Genomic DNA, 22,691 nt, shown 5'->3' with positions numbered 1-22,691 from the left:
TCAAGGAATTTCTATCTCAGTCTCATAGAGTTGATGCAGAATGATCCATGTAAATTAAAACGTGCCAGCTGTCTTTATTGTAGGGGAAAGTTTGGCTTCCTGTGTGGAGTCCTGGGAATTGGGCTATAAGCCATTTTGAATTCACACACCTGAATGCAGAGTCTTGGAATAGTATAATTATTTATTCAGAGCCCAGATTTGTGTTCTTACAGAGGTTACTTTCATCTCTTTAACCAAATCATGGCTCCACATGAAGAAATATGGATTGGCTTAGTATTAACCCAGTACTAAAGGCTTAGTACTAAAGTGAAGTCACTCAGTCGTGTCTGACTCTTTGCGACCCCGTGGACTGTAGCCCACCAGGCTCCTCTGTCCATGGGATTCTCCAGGCAAGAATACTGGAGTGGTTTGCCATTTCCTTCTCCACTGGATCTTCCAGACCCAGGAATCGAACTTAGGTCTCCTGCATTGCAGGCAGACGCTTTAACCTCTGAGTCACCAGGGGGGCCCCTAATAGTATTGACTCCATGGTCATGGTTCCAGTGTTTAGCCATATCTTCTGGTCTTAATAGCATGTGAAATTTTCTTGCAAAAAAAAAAAAGAGAGAGAGAGAGATCCTTCTGGAATTCTTGATGAAAGCATTGAGATTTGTTATTATTCCTTCAAAGAAAAAAATCCCTCCAATAGATCTTCTCTTCCTGGACTTAAATTCTTTATATCGTGAAAGGCAAATGGGAAGGTAGAGTTGGGATTTTCTCTTATTGAGTTGTTGATTTATCTCTATGATTTCCTGAATCAGTAGTGTATCAGCTCATGTTCCTACAGTCCACTTAATGTGGCACATGGGAAAACTATAGCTCTGTTACTGCCATCCCTGGCTGTGATTTTTTAACAACGAAAAAGAAAAAAGACCATGTTTGTGGTGCAGGGACATGAACAAGAGTCACGGTGCTAAATACACAGCGTGTGCAGTTCTTTAACAAACATATCTCCATTTCAGGCACGTTAGATGGAGAGGGTTGGCTCTCTAGACTTTGAGGTCTGAGTATCTTTGGGGAAAACTTCTGAATCAAGATTCAGCCATTATGATGCAAAGAATAAAACTATATATGGGTACTGAAAACAAAGGAATCACAGGAACCCTTTGTACAAGAATCATTACTCCTTCTTAGAAAGGAGATTTGCAGGTGGGAGGGTAGACTGTGGTTTTTAATAAACAAGATAACTTACCAGGTTGGCCAAAAGATTCATTGGTGTTGAACCCAATCGTACAAGGCTTGTCTTGGCAGTCAAAAAACGGGTAGATCTCCATACCTGCCCTTCAGAATCTTCAAAGTTTCTTAACTGGGCTCAGTCATGTATTCAGTCCAGATGCCCTCAATAACATCTTGCTTCCTTAAGTCTGCATCCTTGGAGCCAGCGCCCATTGTGTAAATGGTGGGCAGAGATATATTCCAAAAACAGGGGAGGGGTGAGAAGCCTCGAATTGCCTGGGTCCAGCTTGTGGGTCAACCAGAGGAAGTCATTTCCTCTTGAAGACTTCATCCAACAGACGATGAAACAGAGAGGTTAAGTAACTTGCTTGAGGCCACACAGTTGGCTAGTGGAGGCGCTAGGATTCAAATTTAGGCACTAAGGCTAGCAGAGATAAAGATGACAGTCAAAAAGGCACGCGATACAGTCTCTCCTGATGAGAAATCTTCTAGGGAAACTGTGTAATACCAGGACTAAGCTTCTCAACCCTGGCTACTCATCAGACATCTGCAAGATTTCAAAAATGTCCAATACCTTCTAGAGAGGGAATTGAAACAAAAAGTAAATAATTTGAATTGAAGATATTTCTCTGCATTTTTGCATGCTGTGTTTATCCACCAAGGACAGTTTACTGAAGATGTACCACTGTGTTGGGACTGCAGTAGTGTTCAAGGCTGATCACATTCTGACCTCAAGGAGCTTTTTTAACTGCAGACCATATGTACACAGAATTACACAAATTACTCAGAAGAAGTCTAGGTTGTTATGTGAGTGTTTAATAGAAGAATCTAATGGTGTCTGAAAATCAGAGAAAGCTCCTTGGAGGAAGTGACATTTGGGCCGACACTTGGAAAGACGCATGGGGTTGGCTTATTCTTTATCATATGTTGATCAAAGTAACATAATTCCATGAATACAAAGTCTCTTTTAGGGCAATGCAGAAGAATGTTCAAATTACCGCACAGTTGCACTCATCTCACATGTTACCACTCCAGTGTTCTTGCCTGGAGAATCCCAGGGACGGAGGAGCCTGGTAGGCTGCAGTCTGTGGAGTCGCACAGATTCGGACACGACTGAAGTGCCTTAGCAGCAGCACAGGCTAGCAAAGTAATGCTCAAAATTCTCCAAGCCAGGCTTCAACTGTATGTGAACTATGAACTTCCAGATGCTCAAGCTGGATTTAGAAAAGGCAGAGGAACCAGAGATCAAATTGCCAACATCTGTTGGATCATCGAAAAAGCAAGACAGTTCCAGAAAATCATCTACTTCGGCTTTATTGACACCTAAGCCTTCTGGGCTGCCGTGTATGGGGTCGCACAGAGTCGGACACGACTGAAGTGACTTAGCAGCAGCAGCAGCAGCAGCAGCAAGCCTTCTTTGACTGTGTGGATCACAACAAACTGTGGAAAATTGTTCAAGAGATGGGAGTGCCAGACCACTTGACCTGGTTCCTGAGAAATCTGTATGTGGGTCAAGAAGCAACATTTAGAACTGGACATGGAATAACAGACTGGTTCCAAATCAGGAAAGGAGTATGTCAGGGCTGTATATTGTCACCCTGGTTATTTAACTTATATGCAGAGTACATCATAAGAAATGCCAGACTAGATGAAGCACAAGCTGGAATCAAGATTGCTGGGAGAAATATCAATAACTTCAGATATGCAGATGACACCACCCTTATGGCAGAAAGCGAAGAGGAACTAAAGAGCCTCTTGATAAAAGTGAAAGAGGAGAGTGAAAAGGTTGGCTGAAAGGTCAACATTCAGAAGACTAAGATCATGACATCCAGTCCCATCACTTCACGGCAAATAGATGTGGAAATAACGGAAACAGTGACAGACTTTATTTTTTGGGGCTCCAAAATCACTGCAGATGATGACTGCAGCCATGAAATTAAAAGATGCTTATTCCTGGGAAGAAAAGGTATGACCAACCTAGACAGCATATTAAAAAGCAGAGACATTTCTATGCCCACAAAGGTTCATCTAGTCAAAGCTATGATTTTTCCAGTAGTCATGTATGGATGTGAGAGTTGGACTATAAAGAAGGCTGAATGCCAAAGAGTTGATGCTTTTGAACTGTGGTATTGGAGAAGACACTTGAGAGTCCCTGGGACAGCAAGGAGATCCAACCAGTCCATCCTAAAGGAAATCAGTCCTGAATATTCATTGGAAGGACTGATGCTGAAGCTGAAACTCCAATACTTTGGCCACCTGATGTGAAGAACTGACTCATTTGAAAAGACCCTGATGCTGGGAAAGACTGAAGGTGGGAGGAGAGGGGGATGACAGAGGATGAGATAACTGGATGGCATCACTGAATCAATGGACATGAGTTTGAGTAAGCTCTGGGAGTCAGTGATGGATAAGGAACCTTGGTGTGCTGCAGTCCATGGGGTTGCAAAGAGTCGGATATGACTGAGTGATTCAAGTGAACTGAAAATAAATATGTTCAAAGTCAAGCTGGATGTGCTAATGTATACTTTGGGCTAAAAGTTAATAATAATTGTTGGAATCAAAATAAGCATTATAGTGTAAGGCATTCTATTATTATAGCATTATAGTGGAAGGCATATTTAGAATTTTCCCTATCTCTGCCCCTGTTCACTCTCATCCAAAGGAGAATATGTGAATGTCACCCATCTACTCCTTAAAGTGGAGGATAAAGTTTCCAGTTAGTGGAATTTTGTTAGCATTGTTTTCAGAAAAATGCTGGAAAATTATCCGTGTTCCTGTAAACACTGTGTCCACCATCACCCTCATTTAGGCCCCTGAATGAGCTTCTAGATTCTAATTGGTCTTCTTAACACGGATTTTCTTCCCTAGTGAATCCATTCGCCATGTACTATGGGAGTGAGCTCCCTGAAAAGCAAATCTGATGGTGACACGTCTGATGATGATACTGTTTCTTAAACCATAACACAGCTAACAACCCCACTACTTGGTATATACCCTGAGGAAACCAAAACTGAAAGAGACACATGTACCCCAGTGTTCATCACAGCACTCTTTACAATAGCTAGGACACGGGAGCAACCTAGATGCCCATCAACAGATGAATTGATAAAGAGATTGTGGTATATATATATAATGGAATGTTACTCAGCCATTAAAAGCAATACATTTGACTTGGTTCTAATGAGGTGGATGACCCTAGAACATGTTTTACAGAGTGAAGTAAGTAAGAAAGAGGAAGACAAATATCATGTATTAATTAAGGCATATATATGTAATCTAGAAAGATGCTTCTGATGAACCTAACTGCAGGGCAGCAATGGAAACAGATGTAGAGAAAAGACTTATGAACACAAGAAGAGATGGAGAGGGTGGGATGAACTGAAAGAGTAGCATTGAAATATTTACATTACCATATGTAAAATAGATAGCCAGTAGAAATTTACCATATGTAAAATAGATAGCCAGTAGAAATTTGCTCTATGATGCAGGGAGCTCAAACTCTGTGACAACCTAGAGGGGTGGGATGGGGTGGGAGGGAGGTTCAAGAGGGAGGGGACACGTGTATACCTATGGCTGATTCATGTTAATGTATGGCAGAAACCACGATATTGTAAAGCAATTGTCATTCAATTAAAAATATTTTTTTAATGTAAACACACACACACACACAAGCCCTTCATGATCAGCCTCTTTCCTCGACCTTGTCTTTGCAGGCAACTCAAAACACCCTTGAGCTGCAGATACTGTGAACAGTTTCTAGAGAAGACCACACTCTCTCACACTCCTGTGCCTTTACATTTACTGCCTCATCTACCACAAGTCGTTTCTCAGCCTCCAACCTCAACCTTGCTAACCCTTACTTATTCTGAAATATTCAGGTCTACCTTCAGCTTCTTCAGGAAACCATTTCTTCTCGCCCCCGTCTCAGCAAGATTTCTGTCGTACACATTCTCATTGCACCTGGCACGTCTCTCTCATGGACTTATCTAACACCATCAAACTGATGCCACCAGCCATGTGTGGATATTTAAATTCACAAAGTAAACTGTCATTGCTACTGTGGGAAACAGTATGGTGGTTCCTCAAGAAATTAAAAATAGAGCTACCATATGATCCAGCAAGCCCACTTCTGGGTAAGCATCTCAAGGATACAAAGTTATTACCTCAAAGAGAAAGCTGTACTTCCAGTTCATTGCAGCATCACTCACAACAGTCAAGATTGGAAACAATCTAAGTGTTAGTCAACAGATGAATTACATATTTGATACATACGAATATGGTTCAGCCTGAGAAGAAAATCTTGTCATTTTCAACAGCATGAATGAACCTGCAGGACATTATAAATAAGTGACATACACCAGACCGAGAAAGACAAACACAGTATCACTTGTATGTGAAATCTTAAAAAAAAAGAAAGTCAAATTCAAAGAAACGGAGAGTAGAAAAGTAATTTCCAGGGATAGGGATTTGGGAAAAAAATAGAGAAGATGGTAAAACATTACAAACATTCAGTTATATGATGATTAATGTCTGAGGATTTAATGTATAACTTGGTGATTGTAGTTGATAATCTTGTATGTATAACTAAAATTTGCTAAGAGAGTAGAACATCAATATTCTCATCAAAAAAATAAAGCATGTGAGGTGATGTGGTAATTAACTCAATTGGTTGAATTCTTTCACTATATATATACACACACACACACACACACACACATATGTCAAATCATCATATTCTACACTTTAAATATCTTAAAGTTCTATTTTTCAATTATACTGAATTGACCAAAAAGTTCCTTCAGGTTTAACAGAAAAACCCAGAGGGAATTTTTGGCCAACTCACTAACTCAGTAAAGCTGAAAAATAAATTTACAATAATTAAAGTTGAATAAAAATTTAGTTTCTCAGTAACACTAGAGCCACTTTAAATACTTAATAGCATGGGTGATTAGGGGTCACCATGCTGAACCTCACCATTGTAAAATCTTTTCACAATTACAGAAAATTGTACTGGACAATGCTGTTACCTTACTCTTTGGTTTTGAACATCTTGGGGTCATATGTTCCACAGTGCTTTGAGCAATGCTCAATAGATTTGTTTGCTGGGAAAAAAAATAGTGAATATTATGATCTGAGTTTCATATCTGTTCTGTTCTTTCAGATAAACAATCAAAATACATTTTTAATTTAACAAAACACATTTTGACCAAAGGGGCCTCTGAACAGGGAGGAGGAAAAGAAGGGCAGTGCTCCTGGTCTGTCTCTTGTCTTAAGCTCTGGGAAGGGTCAGGCTTCCATCGTGTCCTATTGTTAAGAAGGAAGGCAAATATAAGTTTAGAGTCTCATTCTGGGAAACTGTCCATTTGACAATTTTTTGTGGGTTGGGTGTGAAAAATGATAGTAGGTATAAATATTGCTCACAGAAAGAGGCTATATAGTTTCTCCAGCAAATAAAGTCCACTAGACCATATCACTTTTGATTTTTAGACAATACTAGTGGTAGCTTTAATGTTTAGTTTTAATTGCTATGGGGAGAGAATTTCAGCTTAAAGTGGTAAGAGGAGATATTAGGGTGATTTAAGTCACACTTGCTCCTTGGAAGAAAAGTTATGATCAACCTGGACAGCATATTAAAAAGCAGACACGTTACTTTGCCAACAAAGGTCCTTTTAGTCAAAGCTATGGTTTTTCCAGTAGTCATGTATGGATGTGAGAATTGGACTATAAAGAAGGCTGAATGCCAAAGAATTGATGCTTTTGAAATGTGGTGTTGGAGAAGACTCTTGAGAGTCCCTGGGACAGCAAGGAGATCCAACCAGTCCATCCTAAAGGAGATTAGTCCTGAATATTCACTGGAAGAACTGATGCTAAAGCTGAAATTCTAATACTTTGGCCACCTGATGCAAAGAATTGACTCACTGGAAAAGACCCTGATGCTGGGAAAGATTGAAGGCAGTAGGAGAAGGGGATGACAAAGGATGAGATGGTTGGATGGCATCACTGACTAAATGGACATGAGTTTGAGTAAACTCTGGAAATTGGCGATGGACAGGGAGGCCTGGTGTGCTGCAGTCCATGAGGTCGCAAAGAGTCTGACATGACTGAGCCACTGAACTGAACTGAAGTCATTTGCCAGCCACTGACTGTGCGATTAGCCACTTTAAAGATGCTCCTTTCTGGAGTTGAGCTGTAGGAGTTGCTTGTATATTTTTGAGATTAGTTGCTTGTCAGTTGCTTCATTTGCTATTATTATCTCCCATTCTGAAGGCTGCCTTTTCACCTTGCTAATAGTTTCCTTTGATGTGCAGAAAAATAAATGACCCAATCAAAAAATGGGCCAAAGAACTAAATAGACATTTCTCCAAAGAAGACATACAGATGGCTAACAAACACATGAAAAGATGCTCAACATCACTCATTATCAGAGAAATGCAAATCAAGACCACTATGAGGTACCATTTCACACCAGTCAGAATGGCTGTGATCCAAAAGTCTACAAGCAATAAATGCTGGAGAGGGTGTGGAGAAAAGGGAACCCTCTTACAATGTTGGTGGGAATGCAAACTAGTACAGCCACTATGGAGAACAGTGTGGAGATTCCTTAAAAAACTGGAAATAGAACTGCCTTATGATCCAGCAATCCCACTGCTGGGCATACACACTGAGGAAACCAGAAGGGAAAGAGACACGTGTACCCCAATGTTCATCGCAGCACTGTTTATAATAGCCAGGACATGGAAGCAATCTAGATGTCCATCAGCAGATGAATGGATAAGAAAGCAGTGGTACATATACACAATGGAGTATTACTCAGCCATTAAAAAGAACACATTTGAATCAGTTCTAATGAGGTGGATGAAACTGGAGCCTATTATACAGAGTGAAGTAAGCCAGAAAGACAAACACCAATACAGTATACTAATGCATATATATGGAATTTAGAAAGATGCTAACAATAACCCTGTGTACGAGACAGCAAAAGAGACACTGATGTATAGAACAGTCTTATGGACTCTGTGGGAGAGGGAGAGGGTGGGAAGATTTGGGAGAATGGCATTGAAACATGTATAATATCATGTATGAAACGAGTTGCCAGTCCAGGTTCGATGCACGATACTGGATGCTTGGGGCTGGTGCACTGGGACGACCCAGAGGGATGGTATGGGGAGGGAGGAGGGAGGAGCGTTCAGGATGGGGAACACATGTATACCTGTGGCGGATTCATTTCAATATTTGGCAAAACTAATACAATTATGTAAAGTTTAAAAACAAAATAAAATTTAAAAAAATTAAAAACAAAAAATAAAATAAAATACTTGCCAATTTAAAATACATAAATAAATAAAGATGCTCCTTTCATCATGGACTGTTTTCTAAGTTTATAAGATGATTAGAAGCAATGCCCAGATCTGGGAGGATCAGGTATAATGAGCAAGGAAAATATATTCTCCTCCTAAAAAACAAGTAAGACCCTGGGCCCTAAAACTTGTCAATAAAAAAGAGGCTGATGCTGAAGAGAAGGAAACCAGAAAGAATAAAAGGAAGTTGTTTTTGTTGTTGCTGCTGTTTGGTTCTCTGAATGCAACTGCACTGTATGGTCTCCTAATTCTAGTTAGTTTGTGGCAAATATTCAATGATCCTGTTTCCATCCTTTCCAAAGATGGATATACTTATAAGCTATATTGGTTCTCTCAAACCTCCATTGTAGGCAGGCCAGTGGTAATTGGTGCAGCTTCCAAACTTTGAAATAAGCCCAGGAATAACTCCTACATTTAAATGACCCATAATTACTGGCAGATTTAGGACTTCCCTGGTGATTCAGCTGGTAAAGAATCTGCCTCCAATGTGGGAGGCCTGGGTTTTATCCCTGGGTTGGGAAGATTCCCCTGGATGAAGGAAACGGCTACCCACTCCAGTACTCTGGCCTGTAGAATTCTTGGGGTTGCCAAGAGTCAGACACAACTGTGTGACTTTCACTTTCAGTTAGCTGAATTTATGTGGTTTAATATTTCAGATTTAGTTTAAGATTTAATAGTTGGTCTCCACTATCTTGGGACTTCCCAGGTGATGCAGTGGTAAAGAATCCCCCTGCCAATGCAGGAGATGCAGGATACACAGGTTCAATCCCTGGGTCAGGAAGATCCCCTGAGGAGGAAATGGCAACCCAATCCAGTTGGGTTGGAAAATTCCATGGACAGAGGAGTCTGGTGGGGCTACAGTCCATGGGGTCATAAAGAGTCAGACATGACTGAGCACATACACATACACACTCACACTCCACTCTGTGTTCCTCCTCCACTGATTTTGGATGGCAATTTGCTTCATTAAAAGAAAAACGTTGTATTGTGTTTACAGTTCTGAAGTAATCATTTGGCAATATGACCAAGCTTCTACTTATACCACAGTTGAGTTAACCGAAGGACGTCCAATCCTAGAATCCGGGAATTTTCTAATTTGAAAATTAACAATAACACAAGGGAAAATAAAGACCGTCCTTCACCCCACCACCCCAAACAACTGTTGTTGCTTGTGTCTATAATTTTCCAGTATCTGTCTACACGTATACATATCTTATAGATTGTATTCACATACTACTTTGCATTTGTATTTTTTTCTCTCTTAAGATTACATTTCAGGCATTTAAAAACTTCAATTTTGGAAAAACGATAACTCTGATACCATTCCGCAGTCGTTGGAAGAGGCATTTACTGCCTCAGGAATCCCAGCAAATCATTCCAGTCTCCTGTCAGTCTCCAATGACACCATTTAGGAAGAAGTGGAGGTAAGAAATAAAAAATAATGTAACCCTGTGAGGGAAGAAGATACAGAGTTGCCGAATGCTGTTGTCTGACAAGACATCTCTAGAGAGACTAGGATGAAAACCACACAAATTACTGAAAGCAATTTAAGGAATTGGAGACCCTTCAAGTGTGGGAAAGGAAGGTGTAAAGGATTGTGTGGTCTGGAGGAATCTGTTCTTTTTCACAAGAACATGTAGTAAAGGTGGTTACTAAGTAAGTTTGTATATTTGCAAAAAAATGACTTCTTAATCTGAGAAAGAAGGGTCATGCCAGTCACACTGCATGGGGTGGGGCAGGGGCGAGTGCAGAGTTTGCTCTGCGTAGTTGCAGGCTTTTGTGGCAGGGTCCTTCCATCCCTGCCTTAATCAGACATTGTCCTTGCCTCGACCTTGCAAAAAGGGTCTTTACATTGTCTGCAGCTGTCTGAGCCGTGCAGCTTCTGAAATGCCGTGTCTTTGTGAAAAGGCACTGCTGCCTGACATAGTAACATAACAAGCACACATGTATTCTTTGTATGACAGCAGTCTCCTATCAGTTCAAGGGGTACAAAGAAGACACACTTTCCACCTATTTCTACTTTTCTGCCACACTTAGGTTTGTTTTTTTTTTTTCTTAGGATGTGGCTCTTGGAAAGTGTGAGATCCAGGTTTATCATACAGTTGGTTGATGGAGAGAAAGTACTCAGAATTTAACTCATCTTTTGCCTTGGAGACTTAGATCTCAGTATGGGCGTGTGTGCTGACTTGCTTCAGTCATGTCCAACTTTATGACCCTGTGGACTGTAGCCCTCCAGGCTCCTCTGTCCATGGGATTCTCCAGGCAAGAAGACTGGAGAGGGTGCCATGCCCTCCTCTAGGGAATCTTCCTGACTCAGGGATCGAACCCATGTCTCTTATGTTTTCTGCATGAGCAGGCAAGTTCTTTACCATCGCTGCCCAGGAAGCCCAAACCTCAGTACACTTAAACTCAATTTTTGCTCTTCTAATTAATGGGTTGGAGTGAGAGAGGAGAAATGAAAAGAGTGAGCACCACCCTCTTCTCGATATCTTGTGTGTCCCTGGCACATCTGATTTGTTTATAGAAGGGTGTTGTCATGCTGGTAAGAATCATCACTGGCTTGAATCCTCAGAAAGGACCCGAAGGTGATTTTCTCATAATTTCAGCTCCTGGGTTATGCCACATTCTCTTTGTGTGCCCTTGACATTTCTGGCTCTCAGTTTCCTTTTTTAAAATAAGGGATGGACTTTATAGATGTCATCAAAGGTTCCTTCTACTTCTAACACTTTACAATTCTGTGACTTATTTATGGTTGGCCCTGCTCGGTGTAGATGATGACACAGGTGGAAGCTAATAAGAGGAGGGGGGAGGAGGTAAAATTTATCAAGGGCTTCCAGTGTGCTGAGCACGGGGTTGAGCACTGCATCTGTGTGATATTCTTTCATCCCCAGCTAGGGGGTAAAAAAGTCCTACTCCCAATATAAGATGAAGAAACGGGTCAGAGATAAATAAGTGGCCTTCAAGCCAGTGCGCTACAGAATCAGAGAAGGACCACAACTTTCTTTGACTCCCAAGTCCAGCCCCTTTCTAATTCTGCTTCATCACTACCCTCCTGCCCACAACTATGCACATGGCCTGGGCTGTCGCCCCTCTGGCCTGACCCTCTGATCTGAGGGTGTCGCAAGAGGCCATGGAAAGGACTCGACCACCAGTTAACCAGTGAGCTGGACCCTGGCCATAGGAGGCTCCACACTCCTCCCTGTCCTTGTAAAGTCGAAGTACTCTCTGTTCATCATTCCCACAGTGGGAGACCATTGCAAGGATGCAGCCATAAGACAGCAAGGTGCTATTGAGACCATCTTGACTGACTATTTGACCAAACCCAGTTAAGGCCCCTTTATGATCTTTAAAAAATACATATTGGAATATAATTGCTTTATAATGTTGTGTTATTTTCTGTTGTAGAGCAAAGTGAATCAGCTATATGTATACATATATCCCTTCTGTTTTGGATTTTCCTCCCATTTAGGCCACCACTTGAGCACAGCTCCCTGTGCTATACAGTAGGTTATTAGTTATCTATTTTATGCATAGTATCAATAGTGTATGTATATCGACCCCAGTCTCCCAATCCCTCCCACACTGCCCTTTCCCCTTAGTATCCAAAAGTTTGTTTTCTATGTCTGTATCTGTTTCTAGTTTGCAAATAAGATCATCTGTACCAATTTTTTCAGATTCCACATACAAACATTAGTATATGATACTTGTTTTTCTCTTTCTGACTTACTTCACTCTTTGATCTTTTAAGATTCTGGTGGGTGGGTGCAGAGATCTACTTGTCCTGCGGCTCCCCTGAGATAAACCATCCAGCAACTCCTCCCTGTTGTTAAAGCTCCACCTACCAGTCCACAGTTCTCGCGAGAAGGAGCTCCCAAACATGGCTGCCGCCAGTGTCTGTGTTTCTGGAAGGAGCTGCAGGCGACCCCTTACCACCTCTCCAGGAGCCTCTCCAAGACCCGCAGGTAGGGCTGGCCCACGCTCTTATCAAATTACCGCTTCTGTGTGAGATTTTGTTCACGTCCTCTAAGACTGAAGCCTCTGTTTTCCTCAGTCCTGGGAGCTCCTGCAATAAAGGCCTGCTAAGCCTCAAAGCCAAATGCTCTGAGGGCGCATCTTCCTGGTGCTGGACCGCCGGGCTGGGGAGCCTGATGGGAGGCTCTGAACTCTCACTCCTGTGGGAGACCTTCCGGAGGATGTAATTACCCTCCAGTTTGTAGGTCGCCCACCTGTTGGTGCGGGGTTTGAGGATACTGGGTGTCTGTTCCTCCTACCCGTGTCTGCTTGTGGTTTCTTGTGGTTCCTGCCTTTGGTGGTCAGAGATCTTTTCTGGTGGGTTCCAGATTTTCTTGTTTGTTTGTTTGTTTTGATGGCTTTCTGTGGACAGTTGTGATTTCGGCGTGCTTCTGAGAGAAGGCAACTCAGGGTTCCACTACTGTGTTATCCTGAACGTGGAAGTCTCTCAGTCCTGTCTGACTCTTTGCGACCCCATGGACTATACAGTCCATGGAATTCTCCTGGCCATAATAGTCGAGTGGGTAGCCGTTCCCTTCTCCAGGGGATCTTCCCAACCCAGGGATTGAACCCAGGCCTCCCACGTTGCAGGCAGATTCTTTACCAGTTGAGCCACCAGGGAAGGCCCTATGTTATCTTGGCCACTCCAAAAAAATATTTTTTTTGGTTTGTTTTTCTTATTGTCTTCTATTTGTTTGCTTATTTGTTTTTTAATTCATAGCCTTATTTCTTGAAATTTTTATCTAGGAAATTCAAGAATATGTTTAAAAAAATGCAAAAAACAAAAAAAACCCCACACACACAACATAAAACCCCACTACCTGGAGATACACACTGGTAATATTTCAACCACAGTCTCTTCAGATATCTCTATATACTTTGAAATGCAATGCACTTACTCACCTACACATGCATACTACTCACAACTGCTGAAAACGTAGGCAAACAAGTAGCACATTAATTAGTTTAACACATTAACAGGTGTTAAGCATATTGGCAAATTATCAGTTAGAAGACCTGGTCCCCTTTCAGAGACCAGATCCCCGCTCTTGGATCAAACATTTATTCCCCCAAACTCTAATTTTGGGCAGCCTGAATGACTCTCCACAACTTATTCTTGGATAAACAAAGCTGTTACTTCCTCCCTCCCAGAAGTGACCCTTGTCTAATTACTAACTGAGGAAGGGTTTAAAAGGACCAGCCTTCTTATTTAATACCTTAAATTGAGACAACTCTGAATGGCCTTCTCAGCTTCAGAGCTCTGCACAGGATTTGTTGAAACTCTTGTTGTGGCTGCATTAGAACTAAACCTCTCTCTGTCCTGTTTTCTTTACCTTGCCACTCATGTTGGAATCTATCCCATAATCCTGTATGCTAGTCTTCCTGTAAGAGTCTGCTTCCCAGGGAATTCTATTGCAATGATAACAAACTGTTCCTGCAAACCAATCTAAGAGAATATTCAACCCCTGGGGTCTGGGACCCAGGTGGGGTGAGTATAGGGATTCCTAAGGTAGAAATGGCTTCCCTGGTGGTTAAGTGGTAAAGAATCCTTCTGCAAATGCAGGAGACACGAGTTGGATTCCTGGGTCAGGAAGACTCCCTGGAGAAGTAAATGGTGACCCACTTCAGGATTCTTGCTTGGAAAATCCCATGGACAGAGGAGCCTGGAGGGCTGCAGTTTACAGGGTCACAAAGAGTTGGACACAACTTAGCAACTGAACAAAAACAACAGCAAACCAGTCTGCAGTAGTGCCTCTTTCTTCAGTCTCTTCTTGCTCTCGCTGTGTGGGGGTCACTTTCAGATCTGCCTCCACCTCCGGAAGCTGCCAAGGTTTTGAACCAACAGAGGCAGAAGATGGAGAACAGAATACTGCTCATGGGAACAAGCTTTGGAATTAATATCTAGTATGGAAAGAGATCAGAGGGACAACTTTGAATGATCTTTGTGCTTTAGTTTTATTAAATGGAAAGTATAAAAATGACATTGAAGGTAGTATTAATAGTGAGAATCTCATAATCCTGTCATCTGAAAGCAGCCATTTTAATTATTGCATGTTTTACACATACATAACTGCTTCCTATATTTACAATTATAGTCTACATGTTGCTTCTGCTCTGCTGTTAAAAGTTAATAATCTTTCATAAATGTTTTGAGAGGTGCTTTAGCTGTCCCCCTTTGTCACGTTCTACCTCTTATCTTCTCTGCCTAACATATGCAGAACATATGGCCAAGAATAAAATGGCTCAAAACCAAATGACGATTTTCTAATAAATTTCTATTTGGAATATGTCAAAATCTGAACATATTGATTCTATAAATTAAAACATATTCTAAGGAAATTAGATTTCTGTAATTAGATTATGCATACACACACACACACACACACACATCTTTTTCTTTTCAAATAAGGCATTTGTGGTTGATTCACTTTGCCAATAAGTGCACCTTTGAGTCATTGATTACACATGCTAGCATAATGTGACATCTAAATTTCATTAATTTGATAAGAAATCTATACATTTTAGCTCAGTTTGCCATATATAAAAGTACAGCATAATAAGAGGGAAGAGATAGGGAGTTTGAGATGGACATGTGCACACTGCTGTATTTAAAATAGATAACCAATAAAGTCATACTGTATAGCACAGGGAACTCTGCTCAAGGTTACATGGCAGCCTGAATGGGAGACGGGTTTGGAGGAGAATGGACATGCATGTGGACGGCTGAGTTCCTTTGCTGCCCACCTGAAACTATTAATATCACAACATTGTTAATTGGCTATACTCTAATATAAAATAAAAAACTTTTTAAAAAAGTACATTATATACCCCCAAAAATGTGGAAGGCAAAGGCCTCGGTTAGTCTCATTCTAATTAGAAGAAATAAGAATTATACGGGGGAAACCCAGGCAGCGATATGGACTGTTACAAGTTTGTTATATTAATTTGATGGCAGTATTTTGTGTAGAATGAGAGGGATAAACATCACACATGAACCACTTTGATGTGTCTCATTGCCCTGACTGACCTGGGCCTGCAAGATAATCAGTTCCAAAAAGCTTATAATCTGAGGGCTCTCTCATTTATCCCCAGAGAATTAGCAGAATGAGGTGATCTGAGTGACACTGAGACTGTGTCTCACAGCTGGCCATTAGGTTTGCTACCCCGGACACCCAGAAACCTCAGACACTTAGATTTTGCCCTTGACCTTATTGACCAAGGTCCCTTGTTTTATAACTGTTATTTGTTGCAGATTGAATTTGCTTGCAGGCAGATTCTTTACCAACTGAGCTATGAGGGAAGCCCTCATTGTTCTGTTAGAACATTTATAATCATGCTTCTCTTTAACTAGGCAGTCTGATGACCACAAATGGATTTCAGGATGTGGACAGTCACTGGAGACCTGAAAAGGATGGACGAGGACCTTCAAGGATGCACAACACAGGAAACTCTGCTCAATGTTATATGGCAGCCTGGATGGGAGAGGAGTTTGGAGGAGAGTGGATACACATATATGTATGGCTGAGTCCCTTGGCTGTCTGCCTGAAAGTATCATAACATTGTTAATCGGCTATACTCCAATATAAAATAAAAAGTTAAAAAAAAAAATATTGCGAACTGACAAGGTGGGTCTGCTCCGGAGCCATCTCTTTTCAGCCCCTGCATGGAGCAGCTGATATGATCCCAGGTGCTCCTAAAAAACCTGTGTTCTCTCTGGGTGTGGAAATAGAGCTCTCCAGGCAGGCAGGAGTGTCTGCTGCCCAGGTGACCTAGGACAGCCCTGCCTGATTTATCCAGGAAACAGCTGACCCCCATTAGGGCACTGATCAGCATAGATAGGCCCTGATGAAGGTGCGCCCTTGACACCACAGTTGGTTAACTTCTGAGCACTGGCCGACACTTCACAGTGCTGAGCTGTGTGAGAAAGCTCTTCTTCCAGAAGCCACAGGCCCCAGAAGCTCTGACTAGATGGGTGACATTTGTGTGGATAAACCTCGAGTGGCCTTGACTCCACTCCCTGTTCAGGACTGCTTTGTCCTGAGCTGCTAAATTTCTTCTCTCTCCTCTCCTAGGAGAGGATGATTAGCATCCGTCCACTTCCATTTCTGTCCCCTCAGACCCCAAATGGCACAGAAACAACCCCTCAGAAGTAATGACAAATGTAAGGGTGACCCACCCAGCCAGGGTATTGTGAATGGGAAGCTTAGTATCTCAAACCCACATCGTTGTTATTTACTTACTAAGTTGTGTCTGATTCTTTGTGACCCCATGGACTGTAGCCCGCCAGGCTCCTCTGTTCATGAGATTCTCCAGGCAAGAATACTGGAGTGGATTGCCATTTCCTCCTCCAGGGGATCTTCCCTATCCAGGGATCGAACACACGTCTCTTGTGTTTCCTGCCTTAGTAGGCAGATGCTTTACCACTAGCGCCATTTTCAAAGTTGTGCGTGACAAATGAAACAAGACTGATCACAGTTCCCGATACCTAGTAAGCTCCCAATGAATATTCACTAAAAATGTATTAGCTAATATAATAATTTACAAAGCTCAGCCTGTGAAGTGTGCCTAGTCTGTGTGATTTATAACTATGTATATTAATATTATTGTGCATCCTGTACTGTGATGATCAGGTTTTGGTGAGCAGTGGACTGGGTGCTGAGCTTAGAGAATAGAGGTTTTTGTAGAAACCTGAGGCTCGGTAGACACAAGTGAGCACCAAGTTGGGCAAAAAGACCATCGTCCACTAATCTGAATACACAAAGGCTTAGGAATACATACACTTAGCAGAGTATACAACAAAGGCTAGCATGTGGGGAAAAGAAGGACAAAAATACACTCTTAAACTAGCAAGAAAGCTGCCAACACTTAGTGCAGTTTTGACTAAAAGCCAGAAGAGATGTTCTTTGATTCCTAATGAAAAATAACATTTTACTTCCCAGATTCTAAAATGAAGTCTAAAGATGTGGGTTTGCAGGACAGGAAAATTGGTATAAGGCAGCTTAGATAGAAATTATCTAACCATAAATAGCAGAAATATTTGAAGCAACTTTCAAATATGTGATACAATAACATTAACTATAATTGTTACGTTGTACATGTCATTCCCAGAATTTATCTTATAAGTTTGTACCCTCTGACCACTTTCACCACATCCCCCCATCCTTTATCCCTCATCTTGGGGCAATCACCAATCAGATCTGTTTTCATGATTTCATTAGATGAAACTGAGATCATATAATATTTGTCTTTTTCTGACATGCTTAGCATACTGCCCTCAAGGTCCATCTGTATTGTTTGAAATGGCAGGATTTCTTTCTTTCTTATGGCTAAATAGTATTTGTGTGTGTGAGTGTATATGTATCTCGCTTTTTCTTTTTACATTCATTCACAGATGGACACTTAGGTTGTTTCCATGTCTTGCCTATTGCAAATAATGCTGCAATAAATACAGGAGTGTAGATATCTCTTTGAGATAGTGATTTCATTTCCTTCAGATATATACTCGGAAGTGGAATTGCTGGGTCACAGTTGCTAAAAGAGTAGATCTTAAAAATTCCCATCTCAAGAAAAAAATTGTGACTATGTGAAGTGATGGATGTTGACTAGACATTGTGGTGATCACGTTACAATATGTACTTGTATCAAAGCATCGAAGCTGTAAGTTGTATATTGTTTAGTGACTCAGTCGTGTCCGACTCTTTCGCGACTCCATGAACTGTAGCCCAACAGGCTCCTCTGTCCATGGGATTTCCCAGGCAAGAATACTGGAGTGGGTTACCATTTTGTTCAAACCCATGTCTCCTTCATTGGCAGGTGGGTTCTTTACTACTGAGCCACCAGGGAAGACTTTATGTTGTATACCTTAAACTTAAGTTTAATGATTTGTGTCAATTATGTCTCAATAAAACTGGGAAAAATAATTGAAAGGAAATAGAAGCATAGAATGTCTGGGTATGTTTGGTATTGTTGCCATCTGTGATCTCTCCCATATGTCTGATGCTTTTCAGACTGAAAAAATATACCTACATTCTTTATTTAATATTAATGGCATGATAGATTGATTGACACTTTTATTCTCATTTCTTGAAGATAAGGGAACTGAGGTCCGGGGTGACTATATGATTTGCCCAAGGTCACACAGAAGAAAAAGAATAGGAGCAGGGATGAAATCCAGGCCTCTTGAGTGCAACATCCAGACTTATTCTATTAAAATATATTTTTAAAAAGCTGCTTGTTAAACTATATTTCTAACATTTATGTTTTGGAATCTCAACTATACACATTTTGGAATCCCTGAAATTCTCCATTTTGGTATAAGTCAATAATGAACTTGAGCAGAGAAAATGAGACCCATGACTTTAATTGGCTACACACAGTAGATATGACAGTAAAAGGAAGGAATCCATAAGAAAATATTTTAAATACTTACTCTTAATGTGATTAATACTCAATTTTAACCTATCATACTGTGGTATAACCACGAATCACTTGACAGTCAGGCTAAAAGCACAATTTGAGCTGAAAAAAGAAGGGAGGAGGAGAGAGAAGGAGCATCATTACCTATTTATTTTTCTAGTTATATTTGAACTTAAAATAGAAAGCATTTGAAAGACCATATGGTTAGCAGATGCTGTTAAAGGGGTGTTGAAGATTCACTGGTGGGATCAGGAATAAGGGTCAATGGAATAAATGTCTTCATCACTGAAGGCGCCTCTGCAGCTGGCACTCGGGCACTGATGTGACCTACAGAGGGAATCCTTGCAGGGAGAGAAGGCCTGCTCTCTCTTCTGATAGGTCCTTATATGTTTAAGGCCCTCTGATAGCAGAGGATGAGATGGCTGGATGGCATCACCGACTCGATGGACGTGAATTTGAGTGAATTCCAGGAGTTGGTGATGGACAGGGAGGCCTGGCGTGCTGCGATTCATGGGGTTGCAAAGAGTCAGACACGACTGAGTGACTGAACTGAACTGATGACACTATATCTAATTTAGAAAAAATAAACACGAAGTCTGTTGTGCATAAAGAACCCAAAAGCACTGGCAATCTGTACTGATGCCCTGGAAATAAGTACTGATTTCATAAATCATAGAGTATTCCCATAGGAAGTGAGGTTTATTCAAAATCCTTATTTCATAGATCAGTTTACTAAGAGTTAAAGAGGTTGCTTGCCTCACCAAAGGTCACTTGGTTAGATAATGGGAACTCCAGGACTGAGTCTAAGACTCCATCCATCCCACGATGCTGCACTCTCTTCCTTGCTCAAAAGACAATTCTGGGTACACACTGTGTATCGTCATTGCTTCCTCTGGGTTGGGAGTTAAATTCAACAGACTTGGTTAGTTTCTACATGTTACCAAGCACTGTGCTAGGCACAAAGACACATGACACGGAATGCACACTCGAAGAGCTTACACGTCAAGGGAGAGATGGATCAAACTCTATTTGACGCCCACTACAGTGGTTTCTCCTACAGTGATTTCAGCTCCCAACTGTACACCAGTACTAGATATTCATGATATTACCTGGTCATCACAAACTCGCACTTCATCTTTTCAGTTTTTTTTTTTTTTCCTTTGCATCCCTTTCCCCTTTGTTCCATCACCACATGGCTTAATGATGCATTGCTGCTGCTGCCGCTGCTGCTAAGTTGCTTCAGTCGTGTCGGACTCTGTGCAACCCCATAGACGGCAGCCCACCAGGCCCTGCCGTCCCTGGGATTCTCCAGGCAAGAAGACTGGAGTGGGTTGCCATTTCCTCCTCCAATGCGTGAAAGTGAAGTCGCTCAGTCGTGTCTGACTCTTAGCGACCCTATGGACTGCAGCCTACCAGGCTCCTCCGTCCATGGGATTTTCCAGGCAAAAGTACTGGAGTGGGTTGCCATTGCATTGGGCTGGCCAAAAAATTTGTTCAAGTTTTTCTATAACATCCTACTGAAAACTGAAACAGACATTTTGGCCAGCATAATATTCCCTACCACACGTCTCTCTCTCTCATTTCGTGATTAAGTTGTTCCTCCAAAAAATCTTCTCTGCTTTACCCCATACCCGGATATGTTTCCTTCCACTGAGGTTACATGATACCTGTCTATATCATGTTTTTGTCATTTATAATTTTATATCCTGTTACCATCATGGATGTATACATTATCTCCTTCACTAATGCTTTAGATCCTTGGAGCAGAAATGTAAGTCTGATTTACCCCTATATCCTTACATTCCTAGAAGAGTCATCACTCAGAGTAAAGTCTCAACACGTAATCGTATAAATGAATACAGAGATTGCATAATTTATTTAATTCAATTCAGCACTCATGCTTTGAATATTTACTCTAAGCCTGCTGTGGTGAGTAAATATTAGTTTTTCATTGATCATTAAACAGATTCAACCTTGAGCATGTGGATGTGATTGCTCCTTCTGACTTTACTCAGGGGATAAACCTTCAGGGAACTCTGAGAGGCCTCGAGGGAACTGTGGGAGCAGTGGTATCTCCATCAAGCACATAGCTGAGTTTTGCTTTTTGAAGCTTAGACCTTAGAGGGAATTCTACATACCAGAAGACACTTTCTAGCTCAAGCTAGATCCTCAGGGAAATGTAAATGAACCTTTTTTTTTTTTCTTTTCCCCTTGACTTCCCAAAGTCATTCAGTTCAGTTCAGTCGCTCAGTTGTGCCAGACTCTTTGCGACCCCATGGACTGCAGCACGCCAGGCCTCCCTGTCCATCACCAACTCCCTGGGCTTACTCAACTCATGTTCATTGAGTCGGTGATGCCATCCAACCATCTCTTCTTCTGTTGTCCCCTTCTCCTCCTGCTTTCAATCTTTCCCAGCATTGGGGTCTTTTCAAATGAGTCAGTTTTTCACATCAGGTAGGCAAAGGATTGTGGTTTCAGCTTCAGCATCAGTCCTTCCAGTGATTATTCAGGACTGATTTCCTTTAGGATTGACTGATTGGATCTCCTTGCTGTTCAGGGACTCTCGAGATTCTTCTCCAATACCACAGTGCAAAAGCATCAATTCTTCGGCACTCAGCTTCCTTTATAGTCCAATTCTCACATCCATACATGACTACTGGAAAAACCATAGTTTGACTAGATGGACCTTTTTTGGTAAAGTAATGTCTCTGCTTTTTAGTATGCTGTCTAGGTTGGCCATAACTTTTCTTCTAAGGAGCAAGCATCTTTTAATTTCATGGCTGAAGTCACCATCTGCAGTGATTTTGGTGCCCAAGAAAATAAAGTCTCTCACTCTTTCTATTGTTTCGCCATCTATTTGCCATAAAGTGATAGGACTGGATGCGATGATCTTAGCTTTCTGAATGTTGAGTTTTAAGCTAACTTCTTCACTCTCCTCCTTCACGTTCATCAAGAGCCTCTTAATTCTTCTTCTTTGCTTTCTGCCGTAAGGGGGGGTGCCATCTGCATATCTGAGGTTGCTGATATTTCTCCCAGCAATCTTGATTCCAGCTTGTGCTTCACCCAGCTCAGTGCTTCTCATGATGTACTCTGCATAGAAGTTAAATAAGCAGGGTGTCCATATACAGCCTTGACATACTCCTTTCCAGATTTGGAACCAGTCTGTTGTTCCATGTCCAGTTCTAACTGTTGCTTCCTGACCTGCATACAGATTTCTCAAGAGACAGGTAAGGTGGGCTGGTATTCCTGTCTCTTTAAGAATTTTCCACAGTCTCTTACGATCCACACAGTCAAAGGCTTTGACATAGTCATTAAAGCAGAAGTAGATGTTTTTCTGGAACTCTTTTGCTTTTTTGATGATCTAACAGATGTTGGCAATTTAATCTCTGGTTCCTCTGCTTTTTCTAAATCCAGATTGAACAACTGGAAGTTCACTGTTCACGTACTGTTGAAGCCTGGCTTGGAGAATTTTGAACATTACTTTACTAGCATGTGAGATGGGTGCAATTGTGCTATAGTTTGAGCATTCTTTTGCATTGCCTTTCTTTGGGATTGGAATTAAAACTGACCTTTTTCCAGTCCTGTGGCCACTGCTGTTAAGTTTTTTGGTAACTGTCTTAGTTGAGCAGCAATATTTTTCTGTGTATCCTTGTGTTTCTATCTAATACTGAGTTCACAAGGTTTGAAGGC

General features: G+C 41.4%; 1 long non-coding RNA gene across 1 annotated transcript; it reads left to right on the top strand.

Annotated features, from left to right (window-relative positions):
* The first annotated feature begins 12,294 nt into the window (after positions 1-12,294).
* On the top strand, positions 12,295-18,506 carry LOC147342223 (uncharacterized). The gene is made up of 2 exons (XR_015157744.1): positions 12,295-12,535; positions 15,937-18,506. It is a non-coding gene; the product is annotated as an uncharacterized LOC147342223 (long non-coding RNA).
* The last annotated feature ends 4,185 nt before the right edge of the window (positions 18,507-22,691 follow it).

Source organism: Bos grunniens, chromosome 29 (genome assembly GCF_055505025.1).
Source record: "Bos grunniens cultivar Pamir isolate PY7600 chromosome 29, Bosgru_T2T1.0, whole genome shotgun sequence".
Lineage (NCBI taxonomy): Eukaryota > Metazoa > Chordata > Mammalia > Artiodactyla > Bovidae > Bos > Bos grunniens.
Note: the sequence above shows the minus strand (reverse complement) of the source record. Positions and strands in the feature narration are given on the sequence as shown.